The sequence below is a fragment of the Cheilinus undulatus genome, linkage group 12 (genome assembly GCF_018320785.1).
Source record: "Cheilinus undulatus linkage group 12, ASM1832078v1, whole genome shotgun sequence".
Classification (NCBI taxonomy): domain Eukaryota; kingdom Metazoa; phylum Chordata; class Actinopteri; order Labriformes; family Labridae; genus Cheilinus; species Cheilinus undulatus.
Genome location: NC_054876.1, coordinates 24,315,110 through 24,329,468, shown reverse-complemented (window position 1 = coordinate 24,329,468; position 14,359 = coordinate 24,315,110). Strand labels below are relative to the sequence as shown.

General features: G+C 39.5%; 1 protein-coding gene across 2 annotated transcripts in view; it reads right to left on the bottom strand.

The window, feature by feature from the left end:
• The window catches only part of cpeb4b (cytoplasmic polyadenylation element binding protein 4b), a 54,654-nt gene extending 53,407 nt beyond the window's left edge, over positions 1-1,247 (bottom strand). For both annotated transcript variants that reach the window (XM_041800912.1, XM_041800913.1), the window contains exon 1: positions 842-1,247. The gene's annotated coding sequence lies outside the window, so the exon portion shown is untranslated. The remainder of the gene's footprint in view (positions 1-841) is intronic.
• Positions 1,248-14,359: the final 13,112 nt, after the last annotated feature.

Genomic DNA, 14,359 nt, shown 5'->3' with positions numbered 1-14,359 from the left:
TATTGAGAGAAGAGTACACAGGATGGCATGCACTGAGTTAGCATTCAGCACCTCTCTTTAAAACCACAGATCAAGGGATTCTCAAACAACTAGGTGATGAGCATTGATAATTTCAGTGACATAACTGACATTTTTTCCATTGGCTTGTCTTTACTCCCCCAGAGAACTCCTGGACATACTGTATGATTATTACACAAGTTTGTCATGAGCAGACTCTTACACTAAACTATCTTTATTGCCCTGGGCAGTTGCAAAAAAAGCCAACCAGTTAACGTTTCATCTTTAGCTAATTATAACCCCGTGACGTTGCCAGCTTGTAAAGCTACAGCTGAGCTGCTGGCAGCCACCAATATAGCTTGAAATACTGTTGTGTCGAGCCGACACATTCTCCATTTGGAGACGTTTTCCTCATAAAAAATAGCAGACAGAATATTCAATGACCACACAGTCCCTACAAGCAGACACGGTAGTGCTGAATATATAAATGTTGAAAATGTTAACAGTTAACCGGCATAACATTCAGAAGAAAACAGCTCGACCTTGTTTGACAGCTGTCAGGAGTCTATGAGAGTCCAACCTCAAAAATTTACACATAAAGTCAAAGACTAGTTCACCTTAGTCAAAATACATCCAATGAAAAATTCCACATGTAATTGTTCGTTATTACATTTCCTTAGTAAAGGAAACGTCGACAGCCAAGCGGTTTAAATCAACTAGACGTGTTAGCTGACCAGCTAACATTTCCAACCGTTGCTAACATTAGCTTGTGAGCTGCTAACCGTTAGCAATAATGCTAGCTAGCTGGACAGGCTAAAAACTGGAGAATTAAATTTCCAATCACCTTCTGATCACCACCTTCGACCTCGGCGAAGTCTTTTTCGAAATCCTCCCCTCGGGTTGAGAAAAGGGTGGTGTCCTTGAAAGAGTCGGGCAAAGCTTTTTAGAGGCTATTTGATAGCTGACTCGTACAGTGCAGTCGGTCAGCTCTTTTTTTCTCTCCCTTCTCCTGACGTGTCCTGCCTGCTCAATGACACAGCTCTCTATCTGCTGCCTTTAAGCTGCACTGTGTGATAAAACAGCTTTGTTAACGTGGCAGTGTCTTTAAGAGATTCGGCCGCGGTTCTTTCATAAGCTCTGCTCGATCGGTTTCATTGTTCGTTTGATTTCGGTATATTTTCTCGCTTACAGTTTTCCTACAGAGCCAGCCTATTCCTGTATTTGCTTCTTGGCTGCCCCTCTCTCCTGGAACCGACCGTGGCCGAATGACAGCGAGAGATCAGCCGAGACACACTTCCGCTTCTAGGGCCGCCCCTCAAACCGTGGTCACGCCTCAGAGAGCCACACCTCGGTAGACGATTGGCCAAACGACTGGCAGCTTCGCCCCATCTCTACGACACTGATCGTCAATGCACCAATAATACACACATGTCATCCTTGAGTACTGCCCACTGAGGTCAGTAATGATGAAAAAATCCTCCTAGCACGGTCCTGTCCTTTCACGATACAGCCGGTATCAGGTCGTGAGAAAACTCAGCTACCCAGCCCCCCCGATAGGATATCAAGTAGAGAGCCAGGCTGAGGCTGTGAATGTAGCGTTTTTAAGACATCGAGATGCATGGTACCAATTTATGTAAACTGTATTCATTTTTCTACGTTTTCATTAGCAAGGTCGCCAATGGGGGGGGGTATTCCGTAGTACAAAATCAGAGTATAGTCCTTTTTTAATAACAGAATTGCCTCTTAAAGGCTCATTTATGCTCTATGCACGCATGAGCCTACTACAGAATAGCCCCCATCCCATTGGCGACCTTGCTAACATGGAAGGGTGGAAAGCTGCAAAAGTGGCAGAAAAAAAAAGGTAACAAAAATGGGCAAAAAGTGGCAAAAGTGCGATGACGGTGCCAAAAAGAAGTGGCTAAACAGTGGTTAAAATGGGCAAAGGTGGCAAAAAGAAGTGTGGAAAATGAACAAAAAACAGCAATAATGGGCAAAAACCTGAAAAATTTGGTAAGACGTCTTAAAATTGGCAAATTGAGCAGAAAGCAGCAAAAGGGGTTAAAACTAGCAAAAAAGTGACAGAAACGGTCAAAAGTCGGCAAATGGGCAATAAATGTGCCAAAAAGAAGTTGCAAAACAGTGGGAAAATGGGGTTAGGGTTAGTGCAAAGTGCAAAAGCTTGCAATACAGCGAGTGTCCACTTGAGGCTGGCTGCAGGAACACTGGGAGTCCCGTCTGAACACCTGTTAAAAAGCTGGTTTATACACAACAAATTAACTGGTTTACAGCCTGGTTAAAAAAAAAACAAACATGTCTCATTAGCCAATGGTTTCATGTGCTCGCACTGTAGGGGGGTTGAAATTTTTTTGTACCGCAATGGTTTAGATTATATCTAGGAAAAACCTCTCTGCGGACTGATTGGCGAGTCTCATTTGACTGAAAGATAGCTCGACAGGCAAAAGCTACAGTTCTGTCAACCAGAATGCTAGCTAGCTAGCTGACAGGAAGTCGAGCTTAGTGGGCGGGCCGTGAGGTTGATCCAAAGTTCGGTTGAGACCACGATTTCAATATGGAAGCTGCCGTGGATTGGCTTCTGAAGCATTTTGAGTCCACCTATTGTAAGCAGACAGCTGATGTCAAATAGGGTTGTCCAATTCTTTATACAGTATGGTCAAACTGTCAACTCCCGTGGCCTGTTGAATTCTCTGGTAAATTCAAGTAATACGTCCCTTTATCATTGCAATAAAAAGTGCACATCAGTGTACACATAAGAAGAGAGAAAAGACCATGTCTTCTAGTTTTTAGGTCTGCCTATTGTAAGCAGACGGCTGACGTCACACAGGATTTGGCCAATTCTTCCTACAGTCTATGGTTAAAAACCAGCAGAAATTGGTCAAAAGTGGCAAAAAAAGAAGTGGCAAAAACTGTTGACCAGCAGCAAAAAGGCTAGAAAATGGCTAAAAAAAGTGGCAAAAATTAGCAGACAGTGGCAAAAAGGGTTAAAAGTGGCAAAAAGTGACAAAAATATTCAAAAGGGTGATAAAATTGCCAAAATAAGTTGGAAAAAATAGGTAAACCAGCAGAAATGGGTTAGAAGTGGCAAAAAAGAAGTGGCAAAAACTGTTGACCAGCAGCAAAAAGGTTAGAAAATGGCTAAAAAAGTGGCAGAAATTAGCAGACAGTGGCAAAAACAGTTAAAAGTGGCAAAAACGTGACAGAACTGGTCAACGAGCAGCTAGGGTGCCTCAAAAGTGTCAAAAAGAAGTAGCAAAATTGGTCAAAAGGTGAAAAAATGGGTTAACAGTTGCAAAAAGAAGTAGCCAAAATGGGTGGCGAACGTGGTGAAAAGGTAACCTTGCAAAGCAGATGGATACGCACATTTCCTTGTTTTTCACTGGTGAATCCATCTTGTTAAGCTCCCATCTGAACAGTTTGGGCCCGATTAGAAAGTGACAGGACCAATTAGCGATGATGGGCAGTGTAGGAGCCAAACATGTAAGTTTGGAGATGCCTTTGGGTGTAGGTGGGTTTTGGTTTACACACGGATTAGTGGGTGTGGTGATTGGTGGCACTGTGGTGATCAGTTAACTTACTTCACCTGTGCACCTGTGGGGTGCTTCTGCTGAAAGTTGGAGTGGGGTGAGCACAGGGAGGACATTTTCTGTTGGCCGCACGTTCTTGGTTAAAGTTTGGCCTATTACCGGGTTTTGTTCGGCAAAGCTGTTAAATGGTAAGATGCAACGCTATGTAAATAAACTGGGTTTGGTGCGATAAAGTAAGGAGTGCGCGTCTTCACTTTGACTCCCGTGTTTAGCCTGCAGCGGCTTTAATTTTGGATGGATCGGCCGCTATAGGCAGTACTTTCAGGCATGGCAGAGTTTTGACGTAAACAAGCAGCAGCAAGAGGCTGGCGCAATTATGGCGGAAGAGCTTAGCGTGGATGCTGCTAAAGTGTAAGTTTTATCAGAACTTCACAACAATTCTTCATTAAAAAAGAACAAAGAACAGCAATGAGTTGTTTTCTTTTACTTACATGTCTATAGCCGCCATGTTTCGCGTTATTCCTCAGTAGCTGCGCACACGCAGCTCCATAGCTGCTACGTCACGTGTTTTGTTGCTCTGATTGGCCCGTAGAGATGTGACAGACAGAACGTTCATCCAATCACACTCCGAGTTTTTACAAAGGCTCTGCCTTTTCTCAACCGTTTCCTGTTGAAGCTTTACCAGATGGATGTGTGAAACACATCCATCTGGCATGTCAGGTTAGTGAAAAGGGGTTAAGAAGTAGCACGTAATAAACAATTCCAACATCCCAGGATGTTAGCACCAATGCTACTTAACCAACACACGAGTTGATATTATCAAAATGGATTTTTTAGGGGCCCAACCAATTCTCTGTGCAGGCTTGTACATTAGAATGTATACAGTTTGTTGTGAACTCTGCTTTCTTTCATCATTATTTTCAGTCGTCAAGTAATACTCTAACATTAATATTACTGATCAAGAGTTGCTTACAGTGGCATTTAGTCAAATCTTTGTTGTTATCCTAAACCACAGCATGTTTAATTAATGAGTAACTTTAAAAGATCCCGTCGAATGTGAAAAATTCCTGCGATGTAATCACAATACAATCTAATCAGTTCTTTTAAAGATAGTTGTTGAGATTTAATTTGATTGGATTAACCTAAGTTGCGTAACTGCCAATTAGGTAAGAAAGAAAATTAAGCCATCAAGACTTTTTTACCTTCAATCACAAAAGTTTTTGGTACCAAGGTGTGATCAATTTCCACAAAAACATCAGTTCTTGCTGAAATTTGTAAAATATCACATTTAACATGAGTGCAAATTCCATTAAGTCACCTAAATTTTACACATGCAAGTATTTCCTACAGGTTTTTTCCGGTTCTTACCTTCAGACTTCAACCTTTTCTCTTCCTTTTATACCTAGAGATGTAAAGGCAGTAAGCCATCTGATGAACTGCATATTACAGTGATCAGCCTTATGTCTTGTTATCTCAAGATAACACAAAATTTTCATTTGTTACTAGTCAAGTCCAGTTTATTGTAAAGCACATATACAGTTTCAGCTAATCAACGTGTTGTACACTGCATAAAAGAAACAATATGACAATTATAATACAGTTATAATGGTAAACCAACATCTGAGATACTGAGATAAATAAGTGTAATAAATGACTGATACAGTCTAATATGCCATAATCAGCATTTTAGTTTTGCAATAACACAAGTCAAGATTTTTGATAAAACAACCAGGAATTACTTGCTATCATGGGAAATTGAGGAAATTAAATCTATGTAAGCATGTTTGCTCAGGTCTTCCCCATAAATGATGGTATTAGAATGTAATACATTTTTATATGCACTTCTATGGCATTGCTTTATAAATTTCTCGGATATTTTGGATGTTAGAACTGACTGCGTATAAATCCCAGTATGTGAAACTGTTCCATCACATAACTGCCTATTTAGTTTTAGAAATGATAAACAGTGCAGGTATTCCTTTCACAAACAATATCTAAACCATTTAGTAATTTTAATCTTAATCTCATCCTGTTTCAGTACACTGTGTCAAGCTATTTACAGCACATCTTAGAGTATGCCTATCTCTCTCTTCTCTGCCAGATGTTTGACCATCCAGCCTTTTTATCCTTCACCCTCCCACATTATTTCCCCATGTCTCTTTATCTGTGTCCTCCTCTGTGTCCTTCTCTCCAGTACGGTCATTATCACCTCGAGGTCATCAAACAGCTTTGACTCTGTCTCTCTCTCCGACCCTCGACTGGCAGCATTACATGCAGCCGCAAATGGCTATCTAATAAATCTGTCACTTCAAGTCCAGCTGGGAGAGAGTGATAAATTAGGGAATCTGTGGTGTTCTGCATTATTAAGAGTGTGCCGAAAGGATGGGCAGGGTGGCAGGTATTGGCAGGGTTAGAAGGTGACTGGCTTAAACTAATCCAATTTAAAAATAAAGATTACAGATGTCTGATAGTAAAACCTTTCACATTAAGCCTGCAAATTGGTGCAAGCTGTCCAAACACCCTCACATGTATTAGAAATTTGTAGTCAGATAGCAAAAAAGTGAATCTGGTCAACTGTTTTGACATCAACCTGAAAATTCAAACTGGGCCTGGGTATAAAAATTTGAACCATCAACCAGTATTCTACCTGTGATAACTGTATTTGTACAACTGTTTTAGTTACATCTGTTGCTTGCTGTCTAGTTATAAACAAGGCCGTCCATAAGGTTGGATAAAGAGAGCGCTTTCTTGTGCCTGCTAAACTGGGTCTGCAAAATCATGGTCCATTTAGCTGTGATGGCCATATTTTATTTTTAACCTGAATAATAATCATTCTCATTAAAGCAACAATAATTAATTTGATTTATTTATGTTGTAGTGCAACATAGCTTTTTCGAAATGTAAACCCATTTTTTTTTAAACAGGATTACTTTTTTATTGGTAATCTTAACAAAATGGATAGGCAAACTCAGCTAAATGTGTTGGAAAGTACTGTCAGACTTCATAGCTAAGCCATGATGTGCACAAATATAGGATGACAGAAAATGCAAATGAGACAGTATTAATGGAAATTAATTTGGTAATTGTGTAAAGTGGCAAAAAATTGGTTAAAAATGGGTAAAACCAATCTGAAAGAAGGATGAAACATGGGCCAAAAGTGGCAAAAATAGTAGTAAAAATAGGCAAAAAGCAGCAAAAATGGCTTTAAAGTGGCAAAAAAGTGGTAATAATGGATGGAAAGTGGCAAAATGGGCAACCATGGTGAAAAGAGATAAAAGTGTCTGAGGGAAGTGGCAAAGATGGGTGTAAAATTATTTTTAAAAAGTGGTAAAAAAGGTCCTTCCCACAGGCCAAAGACAGGTCCATTTGTGTAACTGATGACTCCAAATAGACTGTAGGTATCAATGTGAGTATGGCTGTTTGTGCCTCTATATGTCAGCCCTGTGAGTGACTGTTGACCATTCAAGGGTGTGCTTTCCCCATGACAGTTGGTATTACCTCTAGCCCCTGCAACCCTGAATGGGATAAGTGGTATAAATAATGGATGGATGGATTTCCTTGAACAAAAATTAATATTAAGCACAGAGCAATTTAAAACAGACCCTACAGTCTCTACAGAGGGAAGCAGAGGTGCCGTGTGCTAACTTTCAAACTCTAACAACAGTAAGCACCAGTGAGAAGTGCTCTGAAACTTGGTTGTGATCTGGCAGGACAAAAAAGCTGTCAGTGGACACAGTCTTTAAAGAAAGACCCGAATATAGGATTTCTATATTTTGCAGTTTTTAAGTTAGGACAGTTGCATGTAGGCTGACCTCTTATAGCATAATGCATTTGCCGTAAGCAGTCAAAAATACTGTGTCTGTAATACCAAAAAAATCTAAATGTAGATCATTAAGTATCTTAGAATAAGGAAGTTTATGAGGTTTTTTTGCCTCTGGCTACTAAAGAAACAAAAAAATCTGAAACCTTAAACTGACCACTTTTCTTTTACGATTCCTGTTGTTCCAAACAGTTCTTTTAAGTCCCCTTGTGTTTGAGAGCCAATTTGATACTTGTCATCGATGGATTACTTTTTGTAATGTAAAAGTAGCAGTTAAAAAAGCTATCACTTCCTGATAAAATAAAAGATTTATAGATAGATTCGTTAGATCCTTTGAAAGTTAGTATGAAGCACTTCTTATTGATAGTGTTTTTAAGGGAGCATTACACATTAAGAGTGCTGAATTTTCTGCCATCTTTATGTTCTCTGGAAGAATAAAAAAAAAGCTAATTTCATGTCTAATAATGTAATTATGGGCCAGCTTTCTGATAATTTTCTGCTTACTTTAAGACTTACATGAATTATCCATTTATATCTTACATTGTCATTCATGACCTCCATTTCCTCTCCTTATTCCTAACATCTTTTCAATCCACAAACAAACGTGCTCGGCTAAAATCTTAACCATACACTGGAGGGCAAGACTCAGCAGGAGGATGAAGAACTGTTTGATCGTCCTAAATGTGCTCCAGATTTACAGTATCTCTGAATATTCCTCTCACAGCCGAATGGATGATCAGGCAGAGTGCTCGGTACTCTAAATGGATTTCTAGGACAGAATAACCGGTCTTACTGGCCTTAGAATGAAGACAACACCCTCTTCCTCTTTCTGCTCTCTTCTGCCTGCCTTTCTCTCTGTGTTTTGACACATATGGGGGGAGAAATGGCATACTGTGTTTATTAAATTATGAATGAAATCTATATGTCCATAGTTCAGCCCAAATGTTATGTTGTCATAAGCTGTAGAGATATATGATTGGGCTACTTTATGAAATAGCCAGTGCTGTGTGTGCTCTGCCATGTCCAATATGGATAGGTGCTATGAATAAAACATTGAATCCATTAAAAAATTAATCGCCTTTTTACCTTAGGCATAATTATGGTGCGGCTCCTCCTAGAGTGCCTATGTGAGGGTATTTGTATTCAGATAAATGCTAACTCTGTACATAGTCCAAAGATGGTTTGTGTCTTTAAGAATGTTTTTAACAATTCTGTGCTGCTCTTAAAGAATGCTGCAGCTATCTCATTTGAATTGTCAAAAAAACAGAGAAGACGGATATATTGATCCAACTAAATACATGGCTGTTTTCCAAGCTGACATCTTGGGAGACAAGCTTGAACCTTAAAGTGATTGTGTTTGTGTAAATTAAGGAGATGTTTTCATGTCTGGTCTGTCAAGAAAGATGGATGTTTTTTGAGACATGTAGTAAACTCAAACAGTACTGCTGTGAGGTTGTGTGTTCTTCATGTAATATTAAGGAAAAGTCCATGTTCAAACAACACAGTAATGGACAACAACCTTGGGTTTTGTTTTAACCATGACACACCAAGGACCTCTGTGCACAAGGTGGGATGGAAAGCCAGGTTAGTCTGATTAAGATTATCCAAAATGGAAATTCGCCATACTTATATGGAGTGGAATAAGGATCAGAAATACAGTCATGTGCATACGTTTTAGGCACGTAGGGCGCCAAGGAATCATCAACGACATGTGTCGCTTGGCAGCCAAGGTCAAGCTCAATGGCATCGCTATTGTCCGGGCTATATCATCCCTGGTAACACGCCCAGACCTCCGTCAGTTTTCAGGCCCCTCCAACATCCAAAGCATAGGGGCTCGTAGCAATCCTACTACCCACCCAGATGGTACCCTAGGCTGTGTTTACTCACCGTTTTGACCCCTTACTCCACCCTAAAGGTGTGAATGTTCTTAATTTTTCCAACAGATTATTAACTCATGCCCCTGGTAAAATATAAGGACATCCAGAGCATGACCAGCGTTGTGTCAATTTTCCTTCCCACCTAATGGACAGCTCACTGGCAACATCAATGCCTTACTTTAGCCTCATTTTTCTGCCCAAACATCCGTAAGGCTAAGTGTCCATAGCAGGCTTTTTAAAAGCTATCAGCTCTCAGGACCTCAGTTCAAGAGTGCTTCTCGCCAGTGCCTATTGTTGCTATGTTACAAAAAATGAATCTCGCTTTCCATGGTAGAATCTGACTGTAACGTCATTCTGAAATAGCTCTGTGATTTATATTTCCATTTTGCAAGGCTAAATTACATAAAAGACATACAGACAATGTAAGGGAGTCCTGTCCTGTCACAAGTAGCAGCTGCAGACCTGAAAACTACCCACAAAAGAAGACGAGTCAGAATGTTTTTTTTTTTTTTTCACTACTGTCAGAAATCCCGCCCCTCCTTGTGCGACAAAAACAGCTGATGCTGAGGGCGTTTTTTTTTCTGCCCAGGATGCTGAGAGCTCAGAATCCTGGACTTCATTGCTTTTGAATTAAAAATAAGTGCTGCTAGCACTAAAAATGCCAGCTATGGGCACAAGCCCTAAAAGTTCCACCTACTACTATTTATTAAAACAAATAAATGACTTTATACATTTTTAAGGTCAGTCCCTTTGTGAAACATCTCATCCAGTCCCAAGCCTATGGCAGATGTCTGTCTACCAATGAGTCTTGTTCTGCTGTATCTGCCTGTTAATAGGAAGATTTTCCTTGCCATTGTTTGACAATGCTTGCTTACATTTGATTGAAGTTTATGTGTACAATATTCCAAATAGTACAGTCCAGTCCTTCCCTATTTTTACGGCATACAAGAGTTTGTCTGGATCAAGTAATCTGATTTGACAAGAGGCATACCATGAGTGATTATATAAATCAATATCAACTAGATGTCATAGTCATGTCAAGGCACCTGCACACGCATACCGATGACAGATTTACAGTGGAAAAAAGTGGAGAAAAACACAGTGAAGCAGGTAAGATACTTGATATGTGTGAGAAATGGAGAAACATTCATATCAAATACTGTGGAATACACAATTTGAAACAAACCACAGACATTCGGTTGTACATGCTATAGCAGGGAAGCAGGGCCCCTAGCCAGGTTGTCCTAAGATAAGAGCTTATTAGTTATCACTTATGTCAGATCAGGTAAGAGAAACAACAAAACCACAAACGAAAGACAAATGTATGGCAGTTGTGGCGAGAAAGTAATCTCCAGTTTTGTAGGAAATTGCTATAACTTTATTAATGATGATAGCAATATGTGAAAAATGAGCAGTAACAGCTCTGATTGATAGAAAACAGAACAACACAATTTTAAAATTAGCAGCTAGGATGATAATGAAATAGAGAACTATCATGAATAATTATAGCAGTAGTGTAGTGTGTATTTTAGATCTAAATGAACTGTTCTAGTAAAGATAATAGACACTTGAAATATGTGGCAGAGCCTTCATGTTTAATTAATGTCATATTGGTCTGTCCTAATCAATCAATCATAACCATTAGTAACACAGTTTTAGGTAAAATTAAGAACATCTAATGTCTTCTTTTTAATCACAGCAGCTCCTCTTCTCTGTGTTTTTTTTCTCTATGACAGACTGACACATTTCACATCCTTCATCCTTCCTCTGTGTTTGGCCCGGCTGGACTCTCCCCAGGGACTCTAGTCTAATTAAGCCAAAGAGGTCTCTGTTGGTCAGTGGGCCGCAGTGACTGTTTGAAATAGACACACGGACTGAGAGTGTGTGAGTGTGTGCGTCACAAAGGCCAGGCTGATTCCATGCCTCCACTGGGTACAGCAGGGATAATAAATTACAACAGAGCAGCAGCTGGGGGTCTGTGATGTGAGCGTCAATATGTTTAGTAGAGGGTGTGTGTGAGTGTGGGGGTGGGAGGGAGGAAGGGTTTTGCATACAATGGATTGAGCAAATATGTAGTTCAGTGGGCTGACAGATATTTCAACATTTTGGACTTTGGCAAAACTTAGAAAATTTAATGTTTGCTAATTTCCCAGTCCAAAGAATTTCTGATTAAAAAAGAGTAATATGATAGCTGATTAAAATGTGCTTCATAGTTTATCTACTGCTCCAAAAAGTTTAAGTTTGATTTAAAGAAGAACCAACTTCATGAAAGAATCAACAAATTTTGAGGACCAATTAAAAACCAGTTTTCTCTCTAGTGATCATCACAATAAACATATGTATAAAAAGTGTATTTAAACACATACAGTAACAGTGTGAACTAGAAAAGGTCAGCTTTTCTACCTCTCCATTAAGGTTCTAAAAATGATGTCTGATCTCGCCCTCCACCTCGATGATGTTCAGTATATTTGTGTTTTTCTATCTTTGATTCTTTCACTAAACTCCTGTATCTTGAGTGATTCTTGTACAATATATTACAGCCTGCAAAGTGCGGAATTGTTGTTGCCATGGCAATGTCATATTAGGACTACTTGTTCATTCATCCACTGTTGGTGACATAAAACGGGTTTGGGATTCTGCTTATTTAAATCTATTTGCATATTTATTATTCTTATGAATCAACACAAGGGAAACATTTGGTCACAAGTGTGGATTTGCCAGAGGCTCGTGTGTGTGCATGTGTGTGATTGTGTATAATTAAAAAATGTGTGTGAAATCAATTGAGGAACTGTGCCTCTAAAGAAGGAATGGTTTCATTTACCTCCTGGGCACTTCTCCATGGCTGATAAATCTGGCCGGGTGACAGGCTGAAAGAAGGCTGGACAAAAGCAGCTGGATGTGGAGTCCAGATTCAAGTGAGAAATCTACCATGGGAAAGATAAATCCAAGTCCCAATCACAAATCTTCACAGGAAGAGTAGCAGTACGTATTTCAGAGTAAGCAACAGTTAATGTCATAGTCTGGTGCCATCACATTTTCTCTATGTGTCACAGTTTGGGTCTTAGGGTGTTAACAGCATGGTTCTATGTTGGAATAGTGGTCAAAACTCTAAACCATGAATAAATAGATGGATAGATGGATGGATGGATGGATGGATGGGTGGATGGATGGATGGATAATTTTTCCAAAATTTGTTTACGCATGAACTCATTTTGTCACTTTTGACTGACCTTTAAGCACATCTGCTAATTTTTGCCTCTGTTGACCCTTTTTTACCTCCATTGACCCATTTTTGCTCATCTTTAACAACATTTTACCATTTTATTGCCCATTTTTGCCAATCTAAGCAATTTTTTGCCATTGGTAATCGAATTTGCCTTTTAAGCCAGTTCTCCCATTTTTAATTGCTTGTCACTATTTACTGCCCTGTTTACCATTTTTCCTTTCATAACCCATATTTGCCACTGTCCATTTTATCCACTTTTCCCAATTCTTGCTTCTTTTAACCCATTTTTGCCCCTTATAAGCATTTTATCATTTGTTAACTGCTTTTACCATTTTTACCACCAGTTGTTGCCACTTTCAGCCAATGTTTGCCTCTTTTAACAAACTCTTGCCTATAATAAAACATTCTGCCACCTTTGAACTCTTTTCACGATTAATTCTGCCCTTTTTTTGCCACTAGTGACCAATTTTGCCATGTTTAGCCAATTTTTGCCCTTTTCCATCTGCTTTCACCATTTCACCAGTCTTTTACCATTTATTTCCACCAATTTTTTCCCCTTTTAACCCATTTTTGCCCTTTTATAACCAATTTTCACCATTTTAACCACCAACTTTTGCCACTTTAAGTCTATCACTGCCACTTTTTACCCATTTTTCCCCATTTCAACATTTTCACCAGGTTTTTTCTGTTATTTTTTGCCACTTTAAACCCCTTTTGCCCATTTCTGCTTTTATTCTGAAATTATTTAATTATTTGCCCTTAAAAGTATTTCTGTTCCTTCTATTTTATTTTCTGGTATCCTGGCAGTTGTTAGACCATAGCTTATCAGTCTAACATTTCTTTCCAAATGGTTTAGTCAGTGTGCTCATCCATGTTGTTAACATTACCAATAAAAAGTTAAAACTGTTTCAAGTAAACACACATGTGTGTGATAGTTAATTTTGGAGCCACTGTCACCTGGTTTTTCACTGCTTTCATTTAGCGAGTTCTGCTGCTGCAATGTGATATAAACACTAGGAGGCTGACATTCTTGTTAATCCTCTCTGAAAACAAAAGTATTGTAGCTGCAGTTGGTGGACAATTTATTATCTCAACTTACTTCAAACAAAAAATCATCAACCTTGAGTTTTGTGACTTACAACAAACCTGGAGTTTGCTTACATCAACATTTCATATCCATTTAAGCTGCTAGAAACTGTCCTTGATGTTGAGACTGTTGTCTGTTGACCTGTAGGTTGTACACAGACTTGGGCTGCAGTCTCTTGGAAGGCTCGTCTCTAAGGGGGTCATTGTCTGTTTGTCTTAGTCTAGTTTGCTCCTCCCCATGTGTCTGTACAGATACACACAGAGAACACACACAGACCTCCACACACACAGTGCTGACAGAGGCTAAAAGAAAGAGCAATGGACACAGGAATGCTGAGTCAAGCAGACCTGAGCCACCCCCTGCCCCAATAAAGGTACAGAGCATGTGGCCTCATCAATAATGGAAAGTCCTTCTTACAGGGCTGCAAGCTTCAATGAAAAAGTCTCTCTCTGTGTGTGCCTTTGAAAGTAGAAAAATAATATGTGTTTGTTTGAAGTAATTCAGTTTATTCAGACATCAGGCTGGTTTTCACATGACATGTTATCTATGAGCACGTTCATGTGTCTGTTTGGTCTGACAGGGGTGGTTGTGCTTATGGTATTTCCAGATCACTTTTACAGCGAGGTGGAGCCCCAAGTATGTCTTATCAGTAAACACAGCTGCACCTCTGAGGATTCTGGGATGTACTGTGAAGTCAGCCCACAGATGTAGCAAAAGCCAATCAGAATGATGTGCAAGGCAGCACTTGAATCCCATGCTCCCACTATATTTTTATCTGTAAACTGCTGTAAATTTCCCCAAAAAGTTCCT